At 36.9% G+C, this 25,358-nt stretch overlaps 1 protein-coding gene across 6 annotated transcripts in view; it reads right to left on the reverse strand.

The window, feature by feature from the left end:
* The window catches only part of LOC101890770 (uncharacterized), a 135,181-nt gene that overhangs the window by 54,230 nt on the left and 55,593 nt on the right, over positions 1-25,358 (reverse strand). Inside the window, exon 1 of one of the 6 annotated variants that reach the window (XM_005183230.4) lies at positions 12,317-12,332. The exons of the other annotated variants lie outside the window; for them this stretch is intronic. The gene's annotated coding sequence lies outside the window, so the exon portion shown is untranslated. Of the gene's footprint in view, positions 1-12,316; positions 12,333-25,358 lie in introns of those variants that run through there. 6 annotated transcript variants of the gene reach the window in all.

Consider the following 25,358-nt stretch of genomic DNA (forward strand, 5'->3'; position numbering starts at 1 on the left):
GCAAAATAGTTGAACAATTTCCATTTGAAAATTGAATTGAAAGAGTTATTTTTATGGCAAGGGTAATAAATACCTTTTGGATTTGCATATTCTAGCCGAAGCAGAAGGAAGCGAAAGAGAAGTACACACAATGGCAGAACAACGTCGACGACGACGACGACAACAGCAACATGACCAAAAGCCAGCCACATAACCGATGTTTAATACCAACAAAGCGAATGCACATTCCCTTTAATTTATGCATTCATTACGAATTCACATGTTAACACTTCGTTTTGTTTGCTTCGTTTTTCTATTATCCTCTTCAGTTTTCTATTATCCTTTTTTTGCTGCTGCACTTTGGTTTTGGTTTGAAAATCTTATGGGGTTTTTTGTTTGCTTAGCATTGCTGATGGCAGTGCCATGTATTTGTGGGTCTTTTCCCTTCTCCATGTGCTCTCTCTCTATCTCTCTCCCGTTCATTCGCTCTCCGTCTGGTTGCCCTCATATTGTCCAAGTTCATTAATTTCTAACAATTTCCGTTTCCGTTTTGAATTACACTTAGTGTTCATTATACACTTAACGGCAGGCAGCAGAGTTAAGTTCTTTTAGTTGGCTTACTTAATCATTTTCTTGCATTCTCTTGCTCTCTCTCTCTCCCCACCACCTATTTCTCTCTTTCCACTATTCTTGCTTGGCTGGTCATTCACTGTCTTGGTATCGCAAGTTGCTGGTGTAGTTGTTGTTGTTTGGAACAAGGAATAAGTGGTTTTTTATTCAAATCCTTACAATGCACACAACTACCACACACACAAACACGCATACACACACACACACACACACACATTTACGCACTTTATATATATATATGTGGAAAATGCTTAGTAACTGCCAAGGCTACCGCAGGATATTTGTTTCCACAATGGCTGCTTAAGGATATTTCTCTTGCATTAGATGCACATTAAACTTAAGTCTTCGAAAAGTTCCCCCCTTTCGCCTTTTGCCACAGGACAAGAGAAGGATTCACTTGCATGGTTCATTATCCTTCCATAACCATCCCTGGGAAGTGGCTCTTCTGCGAAGAGTGCTGCAAGGCAAGCAACAGGAAGACAGGAACCACAACGCAAATGACAATGATAAACATTATCGGATAATTCGGTATTCCTTGTTCGTCATGACTCAGCTACCCACCAAGCTACCTTCCCCCACAGCTTGTGTCGTCTTTAAGTGGACCACGAATGACATCATTGTTTCAGGTTTAGTTACTTGATATTTACATAACCCTAAAAAAGGATTACTGGATATTGGTATGTGTCGTATCCATTGTTCCGGATAAATGACAGCTTAACTGCGTGTCAATTCGGAATAAAATATTTCTGATATTTGGGCGGAAAGAAAATAAGTCGTCTATAGAGGATTGGAGAAGGTCCATAGAAAGCTAGCAGAAGATCTTCCTAAATATAAGACATGAAGAGGATCTTCTCCCACAGAAGATCTTGCGAAGGTCTTCTGTTACAAATGACTCGGAGAAGTTCTTCTTTATGGGAAAAACGTCGAATAGGTCTTCCATCGTAGAAGAAAACTTTTCTTCTATTGAAGACCTGTAGATGGTCTTCTTCTATAGAGGACCTGAAGAAGGTCTCTTATTATAGAAGACCTGAAAAACGTCATGAAGACCTTTGGCTTTCTTTCTTCCACAGAAGAACTGGAGCAGGTATTCTGCAATAGAAGATATCTAGGAGGTCTTCTTCCAAAGAAGTAAACCAGAAGAGACGTCCTGAAGTTCTTCATCCGAAGAAGTCCTAGAAAAGGCCGTCTTTCATAGAAGAAGAAAAATTACCTGTGGAAGAAGAAGCTCTGAAGGTCTCCTTCCATAGAAGATCTTAGCAGCTCTTTTCCATAGAAGACCGGGAGAAGGTATTTTCCCATAGAAGAACGGGAGAAGGTCTTTTTTCATAGAAGACCTGGAGAAGGTCATCTCCAATGGAAGACCTGCAGCAAGTTTTCTTCTATAGAAGACCTGAAGGATGTCTTCTTCTATAGAAGATCTGGAGCAGGTCTTCATCTATAAAAGACATGGAGAAGAGGTTCTTCCATAAACGATCTCGAGAAGGTGTTCTTCCATAGAAGACCTGAAGCAGGTCTTCTTCCATAGAAGACCTGGAGACCTGAAGTAGGCCTTCTTCCATTGAAGATATGGAGTAGGTCTTGTTCTATAGAAGATTTGGAGCAGATCTTCTTCTATAGAAGACCTGGGATCAGGTCTATTTATTTAGAGGACATGTTACATGTCTTTTGACACAGAAGACCTGGATCGGGTCTTTTGACATAGAAGATCTGGAGAAGGTCTTCTTCCATAAAAGATCTGAAGCAGGAAACTTGGGAAGGTCTTCTGCTATAGGAGACCTGGAAAAGGTCTGCTGTCATAGCAGACTTGGATAATCTCTTCTGCCATAGAAGAAATGTAGAAGGTGTTTTTTAATAGAAAAACTGGTGAATGTCTTCTTTCATAGAAGAACTGGGAAACTCCTTCTTTCTGAAAGATCTGAAGAAGGTCTTCTTCCATAGACGGCCTGGAGAGCACTTTTTTATAGGAGGTGGAGAAAGTCTTCTTCCAGATATGGCCTGGATCAGGGATTCTTCCTTAGAAGACCTGGAGAAAGTCTTGTTTCATAAAGGACCTGGAGAAGGTTTTCTTCTATAGAAGACCTGGAGAAGGTCTTCTTCCAGATATGGCCTGGATCAGGTATTCTTCTACAGAAGACCAGGAGCAGGTCTTCTTCCACAGAAGACCTGCTGACGGTATTTTCCACAGAAGGTCTGCTGAAAGTTTTTTTCACCAGAAGACCAAGAGCAGGTATCCTTCTATGTCTTCCATAGAATACCTGGGGATGGTCTTCTTCCACAGAAGACGTGACAAAGGTATTTTTCTATTGAAGACCTGGACGTCTTGTGAAGATCCTCTGCCATGGGAGACTTGGAGAAGGTCTTCTGTCATAGGAGACTTGGATAAGGTCTTCTGCCTTAGAAGTCCTGGAAAAGGTCTTCTGTCGTAGAAGACCAGGAGAAATTATTCTTACATAGCAGACCTGAAGAAGGTTGGTTTCCATAGAAGATCTAGAGCTGGTCCATAGATACCTGGGGAATTTCTTCTTCCATAGAAACCTGGTGGAATTTCTTCCATAGAAGATATTGAAGCAGGTCATCTTCCATAGACGACCTGAAGAAGGTCTTCTTTCTTAGAAGTAGGTTATTCTCCTGCAAAGTCTTCTTTAATAGAGAGGGAGGTTTTTTTCTATAGAAGATCTTGGGTTGGTTTTCTTCTACAGAAGATCTCAGAGTGGTCTTCTTCTAAAGAAGACCTCAGATTGTTATTCTTTAAAAGAATATTTATATTTGTTCTTTTCTTGTTGAAGATATCCGGATGATCTCCTCTAAAAAGAATGCCTTCTTCCATAGAAGATCCAGTGAAGGCTTCTTCTTCAGAAGGCTTCAAGAGGCGCTGTTCTTTTAAATAGTCCTCAAGCCTTCTTCCATAGAAGACACCACTTCCTCTACAGAAGCAGCCAGAGGATATGCTTCCGGCGGTCTTCTTTTTTCTCAGAAGAAAAAAATCTGGACAAAAATCTACCCTGATGAGTCTACCGACAAAAACGTGGTGCTTCAAATCGATTTTGTGCAACATTCGGTTTATACCAAGCGCTGTGCCATGGCTGTGATGGACATTTTTCTTTTCATGTCTCCGATTTTTCATTTCAACTGTTTCCGTTTCAATGGTGTTGACTGCCAAACGAATGGCGTTTCGTAAAAGTTTCCTAGCTAGGCGAGTGATATATGCCTGCATGCAGGCTAGCTGGCAGTTTGGCTGGCTGGGTAGCATGCACATTCACACGTGTGTATGTGTGTGCGTGTGTGTGGGGCATGCATGTTAAATGTTTGGTCAGGCCAGTCAAGCTGTAGTCAAATGATTTGATGCGGTTGACGCTTTTTTACTTTTGTTGTTACTGCAATTTACTTTTTGATGGTAGTACGGAAGGAATGAAGGAAGGAAGCCGGTGGCGAGTATGGGGAGGTTTATTGCTAGGCATTTTGAGCCCAGCATGTGTGTGTGAGAGAGAGACGTTTATAAAAAAAACTGTTAAACTCAATTTTTTTGTGAGTGTGAGATATTTTTTTCTTGTTTATCGCCCCATTTAGATTTCCTCTAACTTGGGGTTTGGTTCGGTTTAGTTGAATTGCTGTTGTTGTTTTTTGTTCTTGTTGTTCTGCGTGTGTTATTTATAGAGCAGAACACACTCCCACCCACACACATACACATGGTAACTTTCCCTGGCCCATTCGGCGAATGCAAAACACTTACTACATTTCATATAGAAATTGTTATAAGGACTCAAGGATGTGAGAGTGTATGGGTCTGTTGTCAGCCAATGAAGGAGCCATGACATCAAAGCCTAAGTGTGCGTGTGTGTGTGTGCGAATATTTTTTATACAAAATATGGGTCTGTGGTTAGTAGCTGGTCATTGTTTTATTCCCATTGTTGTGGCCCCATGATTTTCCCATTGCATTTTATTATCACTGCTGTGTTGTTGCGATTTTGTTGTTGCTGTTGCTGTTTTTATTGTTGCCACTGTAAAAAATGTCGCCTTTTTTGTTTGAGTTGCTGCCATTGCAGTGTTCGGTTGAATTGAGTACTGCTATGTTTGTGGTTGTTTTATGCGACACAGGGTTTGGTTGACCACTTGGTGTTGCTGGGTTTGGGAAATTGCTTGGAATTTTTGCTAAAGAAAAATGTGGTCGACTCTAAAAAAATTGGACGGTTTTTAAAGCTACAATAAGCTCTAATATCTGCTCTGTTCCGGACCGCGGAATCTGGAATCTTGAAATTTTGCTTTAGAAATTTGTACTTAAAGGGTACCAAACGAACAAAAATGTTCGTAGAAGAAAACTTTTCTTCTATTGAAGACCTGGAGTCGGTTTTCTTCTTTAGAAGACCTGCAGGAGTTCTTTTCTATAGAAGACCTGAAAAAGGTCGTGGATTTCTTCCACAGAAGACCTGGAGCAGGACTTTTGCCATAGAAGATCTGTAGGAGGTATTCTTCCATAGAAGAAAACCGGAATGGACGACCAGAAGTTCTTCTTCCAAAGAAGAAAAGGTCTTCTTCCATAGAAGCAAAAATATTGGCTGAAGAAGAAGATGCCCTGAAGGTCTTCTTCCACAGAAGATCTGTAGAAGGTCTCCTTCTATAAAAGACCTGGAGTAGGTTTTATTCTATAGAAGACTTGTAGTAGAAGACCTGAAAAAGGTCGTGGATTTCTTCCATAGGAGACTAGAAGCACGTCTTCTTCCATAGAAGACGTGAAGAAGGGTTCTTCCATAGAAGAGCTGAATCAGGTATTCTTCCATAGACGTCCTGTAGCAAATCTTCTTCTATAGACCACCTAGGGCAGGTCTTCTTCCCTAGACGACCTGAAGCAGGTTTTCTTCCCTAGACGACCTGAAGCAAGTTTTCTTCCCTAGACGACCTGATGGAGGTCTTCTTCCATAGATGACCTGGAGCAGTTTTTCTCCCATAGAGGAAATGAAGACTTGAAGTAGGTTTTCTTCCATAGAAGACCTGAAGCAGGTATTCTTCCATAGACGACCTGTAGCAAATCTTCTTCTATAGACCACCTAGGGCAGGTCTTTTTCCATAGAAGACCTTCTTCCCTAAACGACCCGGAGCAGATCTTCTTCTATAGACTCCCGAGGGCAGGTCTTGTTCTATAGACCATCTTGGGCAGGTTTTTTTTTTCCATAGAAGACCTGAAGCAGGTCTTCTTCCCTAGACAACCTGAAGCAGGTTTTCTTCCCTAGTCGACCTGAAGGAGGTCTTCTGCCAAAGATGACCTGGAACAGGTTTTCTCCCATAGAGGAAATGAAGATTTGTAGTAGGTTTTCTTCCATAGAAGACCTGAAGCAGGTCTTCTTCCATAGCAGACGTGAAGAAGGGTTTTTTCTTTAGAAAACCTAAAGCATACAAGACCTGAATAAAAATGTATTGGTTTTTTTGACAAACGAAGTTTCTGAAATTTGGAATAAGATTCACTGATGGAGTGCAGGACAGATGTACCAAAGTATATTTGGAAATTCAAACTTTAACGCTACAAAAAGTAGTACTAAAAGAGTACTTAACTTCTACAATTGTACCATTTGTTATTTTGAGGACGGATAGAGTTAAAAACTTGAAATTTCGTAAGAGAATCAATATTGGAAAGTAAGTTTGATATATTTGAAGGGGGTTGTGGGAAAGGTGTGCTACAAGGGCACGAAAAGTGCTAAGTAGTACTATATTTAGTACAATTCGGTATTGCGTAAGCAGATGGTGTTTGAAATTTGATATTGGGGTCGCTGTTGGTGTATACCCTAGACATATGGAGGTGGTTTCGAAAATGTGTACCATAGTTGTAGGAAAAGTACTACTTGGTACTAAATTTGGAACAGTTTGGCTGAGGATAAACCGATTGCGTAGGAATTTTGAAATTTTGTATTGGGATCTATGTTGGTGGCTGGTTTATGATAAAGAGGTGATTTTGGAAATGTCTACTATAAGTGCACGAAAAGTACTAATTTTATATTAGGGTCGATTTTCATGTGGAGTTTGGTCATATGGAGGTGGTTCCGGGAATGTGTGCTATAATTGTACGAAAAGTACTGAAGGGTACTAAATTTGGTCTTGATTAAAGGGAAAGAGATACAATTTTGAAATTTAATATTTAGATTGCTGATGCTATCTATTTTAAGATTTGTCAGTGGTTTGGAAAAGTGTCATATATATGTACGAAAAGTACTAAATGGTACTAAATTTTGTATTTTTTAAAGGGATTGAACTGGAATTCCGATATTTTATATAGATGTCACTGTTGTTATCAGGTATTGAGATCAGGAGGTGATTTTGCGAATGCGTACCATAATTGTATGAAAAGTACAAAATAGTACTAAATTTGGTATTGGGTGAAGAAATAGAGCTGGAATCCTGAAATTTGATATTGAGGTCTCTGAATCTGTGATTTACATTTGGAGGTGAAGGAATCGAGCTGGAATCCCGAAATTTGATATTGAGATCTCTGTTGGTATCTGGGAAATGAGATTTGGAGTTGGCACTAGAAATCCGAATGCGTACCATAATTGTATGAAAAATACAAAATAGTACTAAATTTGGTATGGGGTGAAGAAATAGAGCTGGAATCCTAAAATTTGATATTGAGGTCTCTGGATCTGGGATTTACATTTGGAGGCGAAGGAATTGAGCACGAATCCCGAAATTTGATATTGAGGTCTCTGTTGGTACTTGGGATTGAGATTTGGAGAGGGTTCTGTAAATGCGTCCTCTATTTGTACCATAAGTACTGAATGGTACTAAACAGGATATTGGGTTAGGGGATAGAGCTGGAATTCCGAAATTTAATGTAGTTGTCACTGTTGGCGTCAGTGGTTAAGATATGGAGGTGGTTTCGGAAATGTGTACTATAATTGTTCGAAAAGTACTAAGAGCTACTAAATTTGGTATTGGGTGAAGCTGATATCCTGAAATTTGATATAGATATCACTGTTGTTGTCAATGGTTGAGATATGGAGGTTGAATCGAAAAGTATACTATAATTTGCTCGAAAAGTACTAAGTGGTACTCAATTGGGTATTGAGTGAAGGAATAGAACGGGAATCCTGAAATTTCATATTAAGGTCTCTGGATCTGTGATTTACATTTGGAGGTAAAATAATTGAGCTGGAATTCTGAATTTTGATATTGAGGTCTCTGTTGGCATTTGGGATTGAGATTTAGAGGTGTTTCTGCAAATGCATCCTATATTTGTATTCAATGGTACTAAATTTGGCAATGGTACTAAATTTGGCAATGGGGTAGAGCTAAAATTCTGCAATTTGATATTGATGTCTCTGTTGGTATCTAGGATTAAGATATGGAGGTAGTTTTGGAAATGTGTACTAAAATTAAACGAAAAGTACTAAATGTTACTAAATGGGAATAATTATAAAATTTGGAATAATTATAAGTCCTATAAAATTTGATATAACAGTTCGATTATCTTAAACTTACACACATTACATTACTTTTATTATTCCAAGATCTTGTGTGAAGATGATGTATATCGGTCCACTCCTTCTGATACCTCCCCCACAAAGGTTCAAAATTTTGAATATACATGAAGCTCAGAAAACGTGAAATTAACATCCGACTCCATACAGACTTGACACATTTCAATATTTTTATCAACACAAGTTCTGTTATTAAGATGGTATAGATCGGACCGTTCCTTCTGGTACCTTCCCCTCAACGGGTCAATGTTTTGAATAAATAAAATGGTTCTTAAATCCGAAATAAGAATTCGGTTCTCTTCATAAATCACACATCCCTTTATTTCTACTAACACAAGATCTGTTGTGAAGACGATGTATATCGGTCCACTCCTTCCGATACCTCCCCCACAAAGGGTCAAAATTTTGAATATCCATGAAGCTCAGAAAACGCGAAATTATCAATATTTTTATCAACACAAGATCTGTTATAAAGTTAAGTTAAAAAGTAGAGATCGGACCATTCCTTCTGGTACCTCCCCCACAAAGGGTCAACGTTTTGAATAACCAAAAACGATTATAAATTCCGAAATAAGCATCCGCTTCTCTTTATATTTCACACATACAATTTTTTCTACTAACACAAGATCTTTTGTAAAGATGGGACCTATCGGCGCACTACTTCTGGTACCTCCTCCACACAGGGTCAACATTTTGAATGTCCATGAAATCCATAAAAGTTGAAGATGGATTTTTCACTGACGAAGTTGCGGGCACTTGCTAGTTATTTTTATTTTGTTAATTTAAAATTAGATTAGATTTTGTCTCGGTTATGGCAAATTGGTCGGAAATTCGTTTTCTCTTGCTCGAAGTTTATTTATTTTATTTTCAAGAAATCTTCGTGGAAATTTTGGTGAATTTTCGGATTTTTTGCCTTTGAATAAATATATACCTTCATAAAAATATGGCAACACCTATCCGAACATTTTGCTCATTGTCATTCTAGCAATGGATATCCTTGCGTTTCTTTGTTTTGTTTTGTTTCCTCTTTTTTTTTTTGGTATTGTTAGCTGCTCCAACATCCAACCACCAGCTGCGGTTGAAGTTGAAGCCTTTGTTATATCTCTATATCTTTGAATTATGTTATCGTTGTTGTTATTGTTTTCATTATCTCAATATATCAATGTATTGTCCAGCGAAGCCAATTCAAGTGTTTAAATTTTGTATTTTTTTTTTATTTGCCTCTGCTGCAGCTGTTGCTATTGTTGTTGTTGCTTTCAATTACCCGGTAATAAAATAACGTTTAATTAATGGCTGTGGCTGATTTACAAATTATCGTTAATAACTCAGAGAGGACTTCAGCTGGAGTAGCAGGGACGAATGTATCCTGCGGCCGTGTCGCCAACATTGATAGTTGTTAACGTGATAATTGGCTGCAGTTTGTTCGCTGTTGTTCGCTATGACAGCAAATGCCGGGCATATATATATTTTTTTTAATTCGAAATTAAACAAATTTCATTTGTAATTTATATTCCAGGGGGTGATGTGTTATCGATTCGAATGCGAACAACATTGTTTAAATATTAATAAGGGATTTTATTTTGCGGAAAAAGGGGGAAATTTGGGGGGAAATTGTAAGCAAAGGTTATCTAGCCTTTCGTTCACAGAATGTTTTATTTTAATTCTATTAGCATGGTAGAAAAATAAAAGTAGATGCAGGTACACCGTTTCTAAAGTTTGGGAACGTTGATAAATTTTGTAAAAAATTTCCGTTTATATTTCCGTTTGTAGGAATCACTCTAGCTTCAGATCGAAATGAAGTAGATTGATAAAATTGTACTCAAATGTATATTATGTCTGCAGAACTTTTGGTATTGAAAATGAGCGATGTAGGTCCACGCCTTCGTATAGCCCCCATATAACGGTATCTCCCGATATTCGATATTTTGATCATTTTAGCGACATTATTCATCGGAATTGTTTCAAATTTGGTATTTAATGTTCGCTATGAATGCTACAGCCTAAGACAGAAAATTGTCTGTACAGGTCCACGTTTTCGTATAGCCCCTATATAACGGTACCTCCCGATATTGGGTATTTTGATGATTTTAGCGAAATTATTCGCCGGAATTATTTCAAATTTGGTATTTTAAGTTCCTAATGGATACTACAGCCTAAGACAGAAAATTTTCAATGCAGGTCCTCGTCTTCGTATAGCCCGCATATAACGGTACCTCTCGATATCCGGTATTTTAATGATTTTAGGGACATTTTTCACCAGAGTTGTTTCAAATTTGGTATTTGAAGTTCGTAATGGATACTACAGCCTAAGACTGTGCAGGCCCACGTCGTCGTATAGCCCCCATCTGACGGTACCCTCCGATATTCGGTATTTTGATGTTTTTAGCGACATTATTTACCGGAATTGTTTCAAATTTGGTGCTTGAAGTTCGAAATGGATACTACAGCCTAAGGCAGAAATTGTCTATGTAGGTCCATGTCTTCGTATAGCCCCCATATAACTGTACCCCTCGATATTCGGTATTTTGATGATTTTAGCGACATTATTTACCGGAATTGTTTCAAATTTGGTATTTGAAGTACGTAATGGATACTACAGGCAAAGACAGAAAATTGTCTATACAGGTCCACATCTTCGTATAACCCCCATCTGACGGTACCCTCCGATATTCGGTATTTTGATGATTTTAGCGACATTATTTACCGGAGTTGTTTCAAATTTGATGTTTGAAGTTCGAAATGGATACTACAGCCAAAGACAGAAAATTGTCAATGCAGGTCCTCGTCTTCGTATAGCCCGCATATAACGGTACCTCTCGATATTCGGTATTTTGATGAATTTAGCGTCATTATTCACCGTAGTAGTTTCAAATTACGTATTTAGAGTTCGTAATGGGAACTACAGTCTGTGACAGAAAATTTCCTATGCAGATCCAGGTCTTCGTATAGGCCCCATATATCAGTACTTCCTTATATTCGGTAATTTGACGATTTTAGGTACAATATTCTCCGAAATTGTTTGAGATGTCGTATTTGAAGTTCGTAATGGATACTACAGCCAAAGACAGAAAATTGTCTGTGCAGGCCCACGTCTTCGTATAGCCCCCATACAACAGTACCTCCCGATATTCAGTATTTTGATGATTTTAGTGACATTATTTACCGGAATTGTGTTAAATTTGGTATTTGAAGTTCGAAATGGATACTACAGCCTAAGACAGAAAATTGTCTGTGCAGGTCCACGTCTTCGTATAGCCCCCATATAACGGTACCTCTCGATATTCTGTATTTTGATGATTTTAGCGACATTATTTACCGGAGTTGTTTCAAATTTGATGTTTGAAGTTCGTAATAGATACTACAGCCTATGACAGAAAATTGTCTATGCAGGTCCACGTCTCCGTATAGCCCCCATATAACAGTACCTCCCTATATTCGGTATTTTGATGATTTTAGCGTCATTATTCATCGTAGTAGTTTCAAATTACGTACTTATATCTCGTAATGGGAACTACAGCCTGCGACAGAAAATTGTCTATGCAGATTCACGTCTTCGTATAGCCCCCTTATAAAGGTACCTCCCGATAATCGGTATTTTGATGATTTCAGCCACATTATTTACCGGAATTGTGTTAAATTTGGTATTTAAAGTTCGCAATGGATACTACAGCCTAAGACAGAAAATTGTCTGTGCAGGTCCACGTTTTCGTATATCCTCCATATAACGGTATCTCCCGATATTCGATATTTTGATGATTTTAGCGAAATTATTCATCGGAATTGTTTCAAATTTGGTTTTTAATATTCGTAATGGATGCTACAGCCTAAGACAAAAAATTTTCTGTACAGGTCCACGTCTCCGTATAGCCCCCATATAAGGGTACCTCCCGATATTCGGTATTTTGATGATTTTAGCGACATTATTCACCTGAATTGTTTCAAATTACGTATTTAGAGTTCGTAATGGGAACTACAGTCTGTGACAGAAAATTGCTTATGCAGGTCCAGGTCTTCGTATAGGCGCCATATATCAGTACCTCCTTATATTCGGTATTTTTACGATTTTAGTTACAATACTCAACGAAATTGTTTCAGATGTCGTATTGGAAGTTCGTAATGGAAGCTACGGTATTTTGATGATTTTGGCTACGAACTTACAGCTTTTTTACTTGTTATATTTCATGCGCTATAAAACCAGTGGATGAAACAGATTAAAATTTGGTTCTTCTAAATAGTTCACTTACTTATTTCCGAATTAGAGTCGCACTTAGTCACTTTCTCTTGGGGCACGACGTGTCACTAATTACAGTATGTAATTCCAATGAGCACTTTATATTTCAAAAAAAAAAAAAAAAAAAAAAAAAAAAAAAATCGCTGGTAAATTAACTTTGTTTTTTTAATTCTATCACTTTTGTCTCACTAAATGACGTCTCATCACAAAGAAGGCTAAGGAAAACTTTGACTAAGCCGCCGCGAAGATGTTCGTTGTTCTGTTACTCGGAAGTAACTCATTTTATGAATTATATTTTCTTACTACGATAATTTACAATCTAAACAAATGCTCAATATGCCTAATATAATTCACCCAACACACAAATACTTTTACATGGTCATCGAACTAAGAAACCGTATTTTCCCCGCTGATAAGAAAAACTACATTTGACTTAATTAGAAATAAGAAAAAAAGGGGTTTCCCACGAAATTGTATAATTTCCCATCTGCATGTAAACATATTTTGATAATGCCAAGTTATTCATGAATCGGAAGTGATCTTAAGCTGATTCTCTCCCACAATAATATACAGATGACTAACATCATTCCCATTTTTGGATTTGATATTTTTATTGGAACCACATCACATAAAAGAACATTAAATTTGTGAATTTGAAATTAATTCTCTGAAATAACGTCAGTGATCGAACCAATACAATATAGGCTTTGAACTTGTATCCTTTCTGAGGACATTAAACGTCGTTCTTCATTGAGTGGTTGTAATGCACTAAACATTTATTATAAGAATATTCATTAAGAACTACTTATGATAATAGCTTCGTTCCAGTACCTGCAAGAATCTACTACTTTTGCTATTATTTTTGATATCATAAAGGGAAAATCGGTTGTCTTAGTAAAAACTTTTAAATTCTTGCATTTCTACAACAGATCATATATGACTTAACCTAACTTAGTATTATTGGATGGAAAGATACCTAAGATAACACGTTCGGTTTCAGCTGCAAGTAGTACTTTCTTTGAGCTACGCAAATCATCAATAAGTTGCATTACTATTGCCCATAAAGTTTTGCCCTTGCGTTCTGACTCTTGGGTAGTCTCTAATAATTCGTCCTCAATTTTCTCGGCTACACGCAGAGTATTCTTGACTTTCTCCCTAAGGTTCATTACAAGTTTGAAGGCATCTTCCTTTCCAGTTTTGTGTTATATCGGAGCAATCTCCATTGCCTTGGTATCAATTTCCATTTTATTTCATGTCCGCTACAGCATTTTTATCTCCCTGACAACTTGTTTTTTTTTGAGGTTCTTATTACTTGAGCGTCGTAGATGGCCATCTTCATCTCTTTGGAGTACAGCTCATACCAGAATTCTGCCCTTTTCCTTTTCAACATGATTATGACATTTTGCTTCTTTTGTCACTTGGATTTTTGAGTAGTTGACAGTAGTTCTTTTAAATCATCAGGACTTGATTCTGTTTCTTCCCCTGGTACATCAACTTTAGCAATGGGGTCTTCTAGTCCAACTTGATCGCCTTTGCAAGTATTATCTGCTATTTTCGCATTGTTTCTTCTCTAGCTTCTAGTTCTGCAGAAACTAGCTTCTAGTTTCTGCTTTCTTTGCGCTACACAAATCTTCAGTAATTAGCCTTACAACTGTCTACAAAGTTTTGCCCTTGCGTTCTGACTTCTGGGTAGACTCTAATAATTCGTCCTCAATTTTCTCGGCTACACATAGAGAATTGTTGACTTTCTCCCTAAGGTTCATTACAAGTCTGAAGGCATTTTCCTTTCCAGTTTTGTGTTATATCGGAGTAATCTCCATTGCCTTGGTATCAATTTCCATTTTTTTCATGTCCGCGTCGTAGATGGCCAACTTCATTTCATTGGCATACAGCTCATAGCTGACTTCTGTTCTTTTCCCTATCGACATGAGTTTGACATTTTGCTTCTTTTGTCACTTGGATTCATGAGTAGTTGACAGTAGTTCTTTTAAATCATCAGGGCTTGATTCTATTAATTCCCCAAGTACTTCAACTTCGGCACTTCTACTCCAGCTCTATCGTCTTTGCTAGTATTTTCTGCTATTTACGCAGCGGACTCATAACGCTCTGTTTCTTCTCTAGTTTTGCTGCCAACCTGCCAAGTTCGGTTTAGCTGCAAGTTGTGCTCCCTTTGAGCTACGCAGATCATCAGTAAGTTGCCTTACTATTGTCTACAAAGTTTTGCCTTTGCGTTTTGTCTCCTGGTTAGTTACCAATAATTCGTCCTCAATTTCCTCGGCTACACACAGAACATTCTTGACTTTCCCCTTAAGGTTCGTGACAAGTTTGAAAGCATCTTCCTTTCCAGTTTTGTGTTATAACATAGCAACCTCCAGTGCCTTGGTAATAATTTCCATTTTTTTCATGTCCGCTGCCGCATCTTCATCTCCCTGACACTTTGTGTTACTTGAGCGTGGTAGATGGCCAACTTCATTTCTTCGGCGTACAGCTCATACCTGACTTCTGTTCTTTTCCGTTTCAACATGAGTTTGACATTTTGCTTTTTTGCCTCCTGGATTCTTGAGTAGTTGACAGTAGTTCTTTTAAGTCATCAGGATTTGTTTCTGTTACTTCCCCAAATTCTACTCCAACTCTTTCGCCTTTGCTGGTATTTTCTGCTATTTTAGCATTGTTTTTTTCTCTAGCTTCTAGTTCCCTCCACGTTTGGTTTCAGCTGCAAGTTGTGCTCACTATGAGCTGGTATCACGTTGTTGATGTTATGTCGACCACTTGTCCTTTAAGCCACCGACTTCCTTTTTGATCTCTACATTTTAGCCTGAATGACTTCGCTTGCCTGGATTTCTTTTGAAGCATCTCTAAAAATCGCTTATAGACACATATATCATCCATAACCTTTTCTGTGGCAAACTTATAACCACCATTTATAACATCTTCTTATTACAATAATAATACACATCATTTCGAGAAGAGTCGTTCGGGCATTGAGTCCATAAGGTTTTTAGATTAGTTTGCCGATATTTTACCCCATTCCGTCAGAAGTATTTCTTTGAGTTGGGCTTTGCTGGAAATTCTTTTTCGGATTCATTTTTCTAAATGATTCAAATCTGGGCTTTGTGGAGGAGTAATCAGCATGTCTTAACTTCAGCAGCGGTGTGCTTGGTATCATTGTCAGTTTGAAAGTAAAGGTGCAAGTATATAAAAAGCTTGAAGTCATGGCTATTATAATGGAAAACGACCGCAGGATATTAGTGCGGTTCTGTACTCCCTTTATGAAATGTCACAAAATATGCCTAGCCATGACTTCAAGCTCCTTATGTACTTACTTAATTCTTAATTCTTTTTCCGCACTTTCGTTAAGATATGTTTAAAAAAATTAATTAATACTATTCCATTCATTATTTCCTCAATGAATACCAAATTTCGAACACCTTCTGCTGACATGCATCCCCACACCATTACTCCGCTTCACCGTCTTCCGAGTATTCTTTGGATTGAGCTCTTCGCACTTTTTTCGCCAAACCAAAGCACATCCATCCGATTCAAATATATATATATATATATTTTGATTCGTTGACAAAAATTACTTTTTCCCAGAAGTTATTTATCTTTTTTAATTTTTTTACGAAGTCCATAAGCTTCTTTTTGTTTGTTTCGCTAACATGTGATTACATGGCGGTAGCGGGAGCGTTATATCCACTTCAGAAACTTGTTTTTCTGAAGTAGCGATTTTAGAAGCGCTGGTAAATGGATAATTTTTAATAATAGATTCAATTTTACGTTCTTCTCTGTAATTGAGCTTCGGGGACGGTCTGCTCGAGGTTATTTTTTTTCAATAATAATTTATTTTCTGTACAGATTAACCACTTCTTGGACGGTTGATTTGGTTCTGTTTATAATTTTACCTATTTGCCCATTCATGGTTATTAATGTAGACATTTTAAAACACGTTTTTTTTTCAACTTTTTGCACAAAAAATTATTTTTATAAACCCTAAATAGTTGCCACATGACAAAACACTATATAGTTGCCACATGTTTTAGTAAACGATTAATGACGTAGATTTGCTGTAATCGGAAAATATCGAAAAAAAAATTAGAAAAGAAACCATATTACAAACAAGAAAACCACAAACATTGTGTGTTGTCTTTTGGAAACATTTTTGGGTTGTCGAATATAATCGACATTGGCCATCAAAGGTTTTTTTATAGTAAATATACGTTTATTGGCAAATTCAAGTATATTTTCCTAATTTTCCGTCGAAAATGGGATCATTAACAGACGATGATATCGTGAGGATATATAAAGAACATTTGGATGTTGATGATATAATCGAAGATGATAGCGAGATTTTATTTGACGAGCCACAAGTGCACAACATGAAGCAATATCAGAAGAATATGTTGACGAAAACCGCCATGTGTATACGCTAAAATGTAAAGTAACTTGACGTGCAGTTCGAAAGCCAGAAGATCACGAATGCATTCCTTTTGTGCCAGCTTCTGAAAACTCAAACTCCATTGGAATTGGGACGCCATTCTCACATTTTAATAAATATATAACCGGGGAACATGAAGCAATATCAAAAGAATAAGTGAACGAAAATCGGCATGCATATTCGCCAAAATGTAAAATAATTTGGCGTGCAGTTCGAAAGCCAGAATATCACGAAGGCATTATTTTTGTGTCAGTTTCTGAAAACACCAACTCATTTGAAATTGCGACGCCGTTCTCACATTTCAATAAATATATAACCGGGGAACATAAAACAATATCAGAAAAATGTGTTGACGAGAATCGCCATGCGTATACGCCAAAATGTAAAATAACTTGCCGTGCAGTTAGAAAGCCAGAAGATCACGATGTCATTCCTTTTGTACCAGTTTTTGAAAACACGAACTCATTTGGAATTGGGACGCCATTCTCACATTTTAATAAATATATAACGGCGGAACATAAAACAATATCAGAAAAATGTGTTGACGAAAATCGCCATGCGTATACGCCAAAATGTAAAATAACTTGACGTGCAGTTCGCAAGCCAGAAGATCAAGAAGGCATTCTTTTTGTGCCTGTTTCTGAAAACACCAACTCATTTGGAATTGGGACGCCGTTCTCACATTTCAATAAATATATAACCGTTCCGTTCTTTTCGAATGTACAAATATTTATACACATAGCTCGGGACAGTGGTTATTCAAGCCTTGATATAAAAATAAAAAGTAAAAAAGCAGTAAGTTCGGCCGGGCCGAACTTTGAATACCCTCCACCATTTAGAAGGAATTTGAAAATTTTCGAAAAAGATAACATTCGCTAACAATTCTGTTAACATTTTAAAAATACAAATATAGCCGTTATATTTTGGCCGGTACGACGTGCACCTACATAGGCATTGTTTGTCACAAGCCATTACCATATTCAAATTCGAAACTTGAAATAAACGGTGAATAATGTAGACCAAATCATCAAAATACGGTACATAGGGAGGTACCGTTATATAGGAGCTATACGAAGACCTGGACCTGCATAGAAAATTTTCTGTCACAGGCTGTAGCTTCCATTACGAACTTCAAATACAACATTTGAAATAATTCTGGTAAATAATGTCGCTAAAATCATCAAAATACCGAATATAAGGAGGTACTGATATATGGGCCCTATACGAAGACCTGGACCTGTATTGGCAATTTTCTGTCACAGACTGTAGTTCCTATTACGAACTTCAAATACAAAATTTGAAATAATTCCGGTAAATAATGTCGCTAAAATCATTAAAATACCGAATATCGGGGGTATCGTTATTTGGGGACTGTACGAAGACGTGAACGTGAACATGGCCCATTTTCCGTCCCAAGCCGTAGTATCTATTGCGAACTTTATATACCAATTTTGAAACAATTCCGGTAAATAGTGTCACTAAAATCATCAAAATACCGCATATCGGAGGTACCGTTATATGGAGGCTATACGAAGACGTGGACCTACATGACCCATTTTCAATACAAAAAGTCCTGCAGACATAATACACATTTGAATAAAATTTTATTAATCTACTTAATTTCGTTCGGAAGCTAGAAGGATTTCCACAGACGGACATTGCTTAATCGATATAGAATATATATATACTTTGTGGGGTCTAAAATGTATATTTCGAGGTGTTACAAACGGAATGATGTCTCTGAATGCCGATGTCAAATATCTTCGGCATTCGATATCGAATCAGGGTGGCAGGTAATTTCAAAATTAGTATTTTTCTCAAATTATGAGCTATCAAATGAACTTAAGTACGAAATTTCAGAGTTTTATCTCGACAAATATTTTCGCTGACACTCAAAGGGTTATCCTGCTCCCTGTATGTGTCTCGTCATTAATCATTGATGTATTGTATTTGTGTATGCCCGCATTACTGTTTGCAATCCGATAAACGATCAATTGTATTAAATTGAATACAATATTCGATATTTTATTGCAAATATGTTTGATTGTTACTGGATGATGAACAAAACAATTGAAAGCGGAGGACGTCGGTGACGACGACGACGATGATGATTTAAGTACACAATGAAATGCAATCAACTTAACAAGAGAAACAACAATAACAAACGGAATAGCAGCAACAATAAATAAGTATTGCTATTAGTTGCCATTATCACATTTTTCTATAAAAGAAAAGCAGACCCCAGGATGACAGGATGCCAATGGTTGAAGCTGTGCAGGCAAACGAAGTAAGGAAATGGCAACGATGTTAAGACAAAAGTGACAATAACAAGAACAAGATTCAGAGAACTGGCGAAGATGTCATCGAATCATTAAATACTCATATGGTTGACGCCACCCCAGACGCTTATGTCATTATCGAGCGAGTAGGGCGAATCGTTGTTGGTTTCTTTACTACTTTGTGTCGTCTTTCTTGCTCCTTGTTGTCTACATCTTTGATGCCTTGCCTGTTTTCTGGCGTATCGTGCTGATTTTCTCATCTATTACATTTTACAAGTTAAAAGTCTCCTTGTGCCATTATGCTGCCATTAAGAATTATCTATATATACATACGAAAGTAAGTATGAAAGTACCCACTTGGTGTAAGAATAAATCATTTCTTAAAGGACGTACTATGAACTTGTTGGGCCATTAATTTATAAAATTAATAAGCGATTGGCAAGGAACTTCGGATGTAAAATATTTTAAAATGTTTTTTTCAAATATAAGTAGTTTTTATACCCTACAACACTATGTGTTGGGGGTATTATAAGTTTGATTGGGCCAGAATTTATGTAACACCTCGAAATATTGGTTTCCCACATAGGAAAGTATATATTAAAGGGCTGCAAATGTGACAATTTTCTCTCTTTATGCCATGGAGAGAAAACGCTCGTCATGTTGTGCCCTGTTTGATCAAACGCATAACAGTACGTGACATCCAACCAAATGCTCGATGTCTCGTCATGTCGGTCACACTCAAACCCATCGTCATAACATGTAATAACCAATAAAAGGGAATGTTGAATAGTGTGTCGGGCAAAAATGTTCTATCAAAAAAACAACAACAAATATGAAACAATTGCCAACGAAAAAGACACACACGTGATGAATGCAAAGTGCAATCGCTACCTGCTTTTCCGATATGTGAAAAAAATGGTAACAAAGAATTTCTTGGCGAATACTAAAATATTAAAGGTACTTCTAATTGGTCCACACAAAATTTTCACATTTCGTGGTTATTGACGAAAAAATGTAAAATGTTAATCCTTATAAAAAGCAATAATCCCCTGAAAAATGTTCTTATTTTGATTACAATTTCATAAATGTTTGCCTCCGGTATTGAGGTGTAAATGAGAATGAGTGCTACTGTAATTCACGTAACAACACTATATACTTCCATTGTTCAATTCTGTGCATATTCTGTTATTGAATGAGAGTCAAATCTCTGCCCACAAACTTTAATTTTAAAAGAACACTATGTGTAGATAGAAAAAAGGCAAACAATATTTACCTCTTTTTTATGACCAAAATTTTATTATAATCACCAATAAATTGGGTTTGTTCAGTATATATTTCATTTTTTTTTTTTTTCTATTAATATGTTGATGTCAATGCACATTTTGTTATTGAACGTAATTTTATATTTACGCGGTGTTTGTTACTTCAAAATTACAGCACACACAAAAACACATCCTCACCGTCGAAAGTAACACACACACACTCTCTCAATTTAAGCACACGTACACAAATGGCACACAATTTGACGATGACACGGTTCGATGTCATCGTTGACACCCTGCATTTTTCGAGAACACCATGCAAATATTCGAGTCAGCCATGCCACGATCGAACCTTAGACAATGGCACACATGAATCAAAATGGGGGATGTTGTTGGTTGTTATTGCTTTTCAAATACATAGCGCATGATTGAGTAGACAAAGTCAGTGTGTCGAAAAAAGCATAATTCAAATAATTCGTCTTGTGCAGGCCTTTAGTATATATGGATCTTCCTAGCTCGACGAGCTGAGTCGATCTAGCTATGTATGTCCGTCCGTCCGTCTGTCCATGTTAATTTGTAATCACGCTACAGGTCGCAATTTTGCAGGAAGGTGGGGTTAGGGTCAGAATAGAAGCCTATTTCCTTTGGAGATGATCGCCAAATGTTTAGGGGTTGAAATGGACCAAATAATGAAAAAAATTTCGGATTTTGCAGTAGCTATACAGGTCGCAATTATAGACCAATCGACGCGGAATTTCGCATATAGCTAGAGTTTAGGGCGGGGAAGAAGCCTACCAATTTTGGTGGTCATCGGATAATATTTAGCGGGTAAAATAGACCATATCTTTTGTATTGAAAAAATTCAAAATTTTTCATTAAACCGCGAATATTTTAAATCCCGGCGAAATCACAAAGCCATGACAAGGTTACTTCTGACCTTTACATTGATGTTAACATCCAACAAATCGGATATATAGTAAAATATGTGCGATATATATGTCTATCAAAGAAGATATGCTTGAAAGATCTCTTATATGTCGAGAACGGCTGAACTGATTTCGACAGTTCTCATCAATTCAGAATGGCCTCTTGGCAGGAAAGAAAAAAGGTCTAAAAAAATCGCATAAAAATATATCTCTAAAGATGAAAATATTGATTTTGTAAATTTTTCTCATATTTTTTTCAATTTTGTCACATTTTTGGCATATTTTCATTTTGAATTAAACATTTGGTAATATTTCTACAGCTAACAAAACTAAGTAGTTAGGATATCAGAATATCATATACAGATCGCATTTATGGCCCGATCCTTATGAAATTTAGCATGGGGATAAGATGAGGGTCAGAAAAGAAGCTTACTCTTTTTGGCGATAATCGCCATATATTTGGGCGTTGAAATGGACAAAAAATCTGCAAAATTGTCAGCAAGTCGTAATTATCGCCCGATCCTCACGCTCATTTGAATGGAGGTTACCGGACATTGCAAAAGCCAAATAGTTTTGGATGGTCATCCAAAAATATTCAATGTGTGAAATAGTTTGCCAACTTTTGTAGACAAAATCCGAAAATATCCATTGCAGTGACTTTTTGGAGAATTCACAAATACAGGAAAGACGCACTTCTGACTATTTCTTTAAGGCTGATTTCCTTTGAAGTCTGTATCTCATATAGATGCGTTTAAGTCAAAAACCAATAATAAATGTTAATCTTTTGCCACTTCTGAGAGATTATAGGTCTTTGGGAAATATTGGTTCCAGATCTAGGAAGACCATTTACGTGCAACATCTACCAATAAATTGGAAATGAGCCAATTAGTTAAAGTTGCTATTATTCGAAAATTAGAGAACGAAACCTGATGGTTTTCTTTTATTATTTGTCACAATATCTTGTGGAATTCTTTCGAATATCTCGCCTATATAAACTGTATGATTTATTATGGTGTTATAGGGTATTCAACGGTCGGCCCCGCTCGACTGTAGCCTTTGCTTACTTGTTTTTTATAAGTTTCCTTATACGACGCCAATCGAAGGTTATAACAAAAGGGCGTTTTCAACAATTTTTATGAATTTGAATACATTTTCATTCAAAACTTTTAATACCAAAAATGTTTTTGGCGTAGTTCAATTCAACGGTTCACAGAAACGAGCGGCTGACTTAGGTGAGTAAAAATAAGTCCTAGTTTTTTGTTTGAAAGAGACGGAACTATCTCCTGGCCGATTAAGAATTAACTTATAGGAAAACTGTTTTTTTTTTTTGTTCGGAAAGTCGAAGATAATTCTAAGACGAAACACCGAGTTGAGCTAAAATGAGTAAAAAAGCAGTAAGTAGAATATGAATAAGAATATGAAATGAAAAATGAAAAAAAAAAAACCTTAAATATTCTGTTAACATTTTAAAAATAATGAATATAGCTGTTATATTGGGATCTATACGAAGACGTAGACCTGTATAGGCAACTTTTGTCATAAGCCATTACAATATTCAAATACGTGACTTAAAAAAAAAATCCGGTGAATATTGTACCTAAAATCGTTAAAATATCGTCTATAAAAGACAGGTACTGAAAACGGGGCCTATACGAAGACCTGGACTTGCATAGACCAAATTTGATACAATTCCGGTAAATAATGTCGCTAAAATCATCAAAATACCGCATATCGGGAGGTACCCCATATAACGGGGGCTATACGAAGACGTGGACCTACATAGCCCATTTTCAATACCAAAAGTCCTGCAGACTTCATTTCGTTCGGAAGCTAGAGTGATTTCCACAGACGGACGGACATTGATAAATCGACATAGAATGTTATGCTGATCAAGAATATATATACTTTATGTCTAAAGGTCTAAAATGTATATTTCGAGGTGTTACAAACGGAATGACAAACTTAATATGCCCTCCATACTATGGTGGAGGGTATAATAAATCGAAAGTCCTATAGCCTCGACAAAACTAAAAGAAATCCCCTGGTAAAGATCGAATTACTCCAAACTTGCTCAAGAAATTCCCAACTACGGCCGTTAAACTACTGTTCTTCATATTTAACAGCATTCTTCGAGTAGGGTACTTTCTGTCGGCATGGAAAGAATATGAAATAGTAATGATTCCGAAACCTGGAAAAGATCCAACGCAGGTCAAATCGTATAGACCCAACAGTCTTCTATCTATACTCTCAAAATTGTTCGAAACAACATTACTAAGAAAGTTAACTCCCCATAATACATCTAGCAATACCGACCACTGGCTTCCGAACCACAGTATTATTGAGCAAGTGCACGGCATAATCACCAACAACAGAATGGCATTTGAACGGAAGGAATATTGTTCCGGGTTATTTATAGACATTTCCCAAGCCTTTGACAGACGTTGGCATCTTGGAATTCTATACAAAATTTGCGAAACTTTACCTAAAAACACTCAAAAGCTTTTTTTGTAGCTATTTGTTAAATCGTATATTTGTTGTTAAATCGAAAGACGTACATTCAAATTCGAGAAAAATATTCGCTGAAATCCCACGGGGTATTATCTTATAGTACGTTTATATATATATATATATAGGTTTAACCCACTGGATTTGGATTTAAATTGTCATATCCATTACTTTTACTTCAAATAAATCCTCTCAAAGAAGGTTAACCCTACAAAAAGTTCTAACGTAAACATGGCATTAGGTCCAATTCTGTACGTGATATTTACTGCCGATATATCCACAACAAATGAAACTCTCACCACAACGTGTGGTGATGATACTGCTTTCATTGGTATACACAAGGCATGGAACAATAAGAAGGTAGGACAGCTTCGTAAAACTACAGAAATACAGCCCTGAGGCTATGCCCGCATCCTGTCAGACTCATTCCAAATTGTATACAAAAAGTTGTTTTAATTTTTTTTTCATATTTTTCAAGATTTTTAAAATGAGTTAAATAGCGAGAAAATTAATGAAATGCCTGGATTTTATCTAAATAATATGCTCCAAACTCCAAATTCAAGCTTTCAATTTCATGGCTATACTGGTTAATAGCTTTAATGCGCGAGCCGCAATGTACATGTCTTCCAATCATGGGTTTTGAAAATATTTTATTTTTCATTTTTCAAAACAATAAATATATACACAAAATTGGCAGAAGTCGGACACACTTAGAAAAAAAATTGTAATCAGCTGGTAGCTCTACCTTACCTTTTTTATTGTACTATGGACCTAACAAAGTACTTTTTTAAGACGATTTAGCCCTGTCTGTCCGTCTGTTGTTATCACGCTAGAGTCAAAACGTATTATTCTGAGAAGTTTACCACCTAGAAGAGTATTGTCTATATCGTATAGCCCCCCTGGAACGGTACCCCTGATATTCGGTATTTTGATGATTGTAGCCAAATTTTTCAATGGCATTTTCTGAAAATCCACACAAGGAGTTAATTTTGAGCACTTTACCCTTTGGAAGAGAATTGTCTATATAGGTCCACGATATCGTACAGCCCCCAAACAACGGTACCCCCGATATTCGGTATTTTGATAATTTTAACGACACTTTTTACCGGAATTGTTTAAAATTTCCGTCCTCGTCTTTGTATATCCCCCAAGTAACGGTACCATCCAATATTGGTATTGTGATGATTTTAGCTGCATTACACACCGGGATTCTTTCAAATTTCGTAGTCTTAAGGTCGGAATCGGTACTATATTCCATAAAAAAAAAATACTAATGAAAGACCATGTCGTCGCATAGCCCCCATATATTGGGTTTTATTTCGGAGGTATTTTTCTACGGATTTTTATACTCTTAACCATATGGCTGGGGAGGGTATATATCATTTGATACGGTCAAAACGTGACTAGTCGAACTTTGCACATCCTAATATTTGCGTCAGTGCTAGGTCAGGTGCGGAAATGGACAATATTGGTCACTTTATCAAGTACTTCCCCCACAAAGGGTGAGAATTTTGAATAATTACAACTCTTATAAATAAACACATACCAATATATTTATGAACCCAAGATCTGGTATTGAGACGAAATATATCGGTCCACACTTTCCGGTACCTCCGCCACAAAAGGTCGAAATTTTGAATACCCATTA

The sequence above is a fragment of the Musca domestica genome, unplaced genomic scaffold (assembly GCF_030504385.1).
Source record: "Musca domestica strain aabys unplaced genomic scaffold, Musca_domestica.polishedcontigs.V.1.1 6, whole genome shotgun sequence".
In the NCBI taxonomy this organism is placed as follows: Eukaryota; Metazoa; Arthropoda; class Insecta; order Diptera; family Muscidae; genus Musca; species Musca domestica.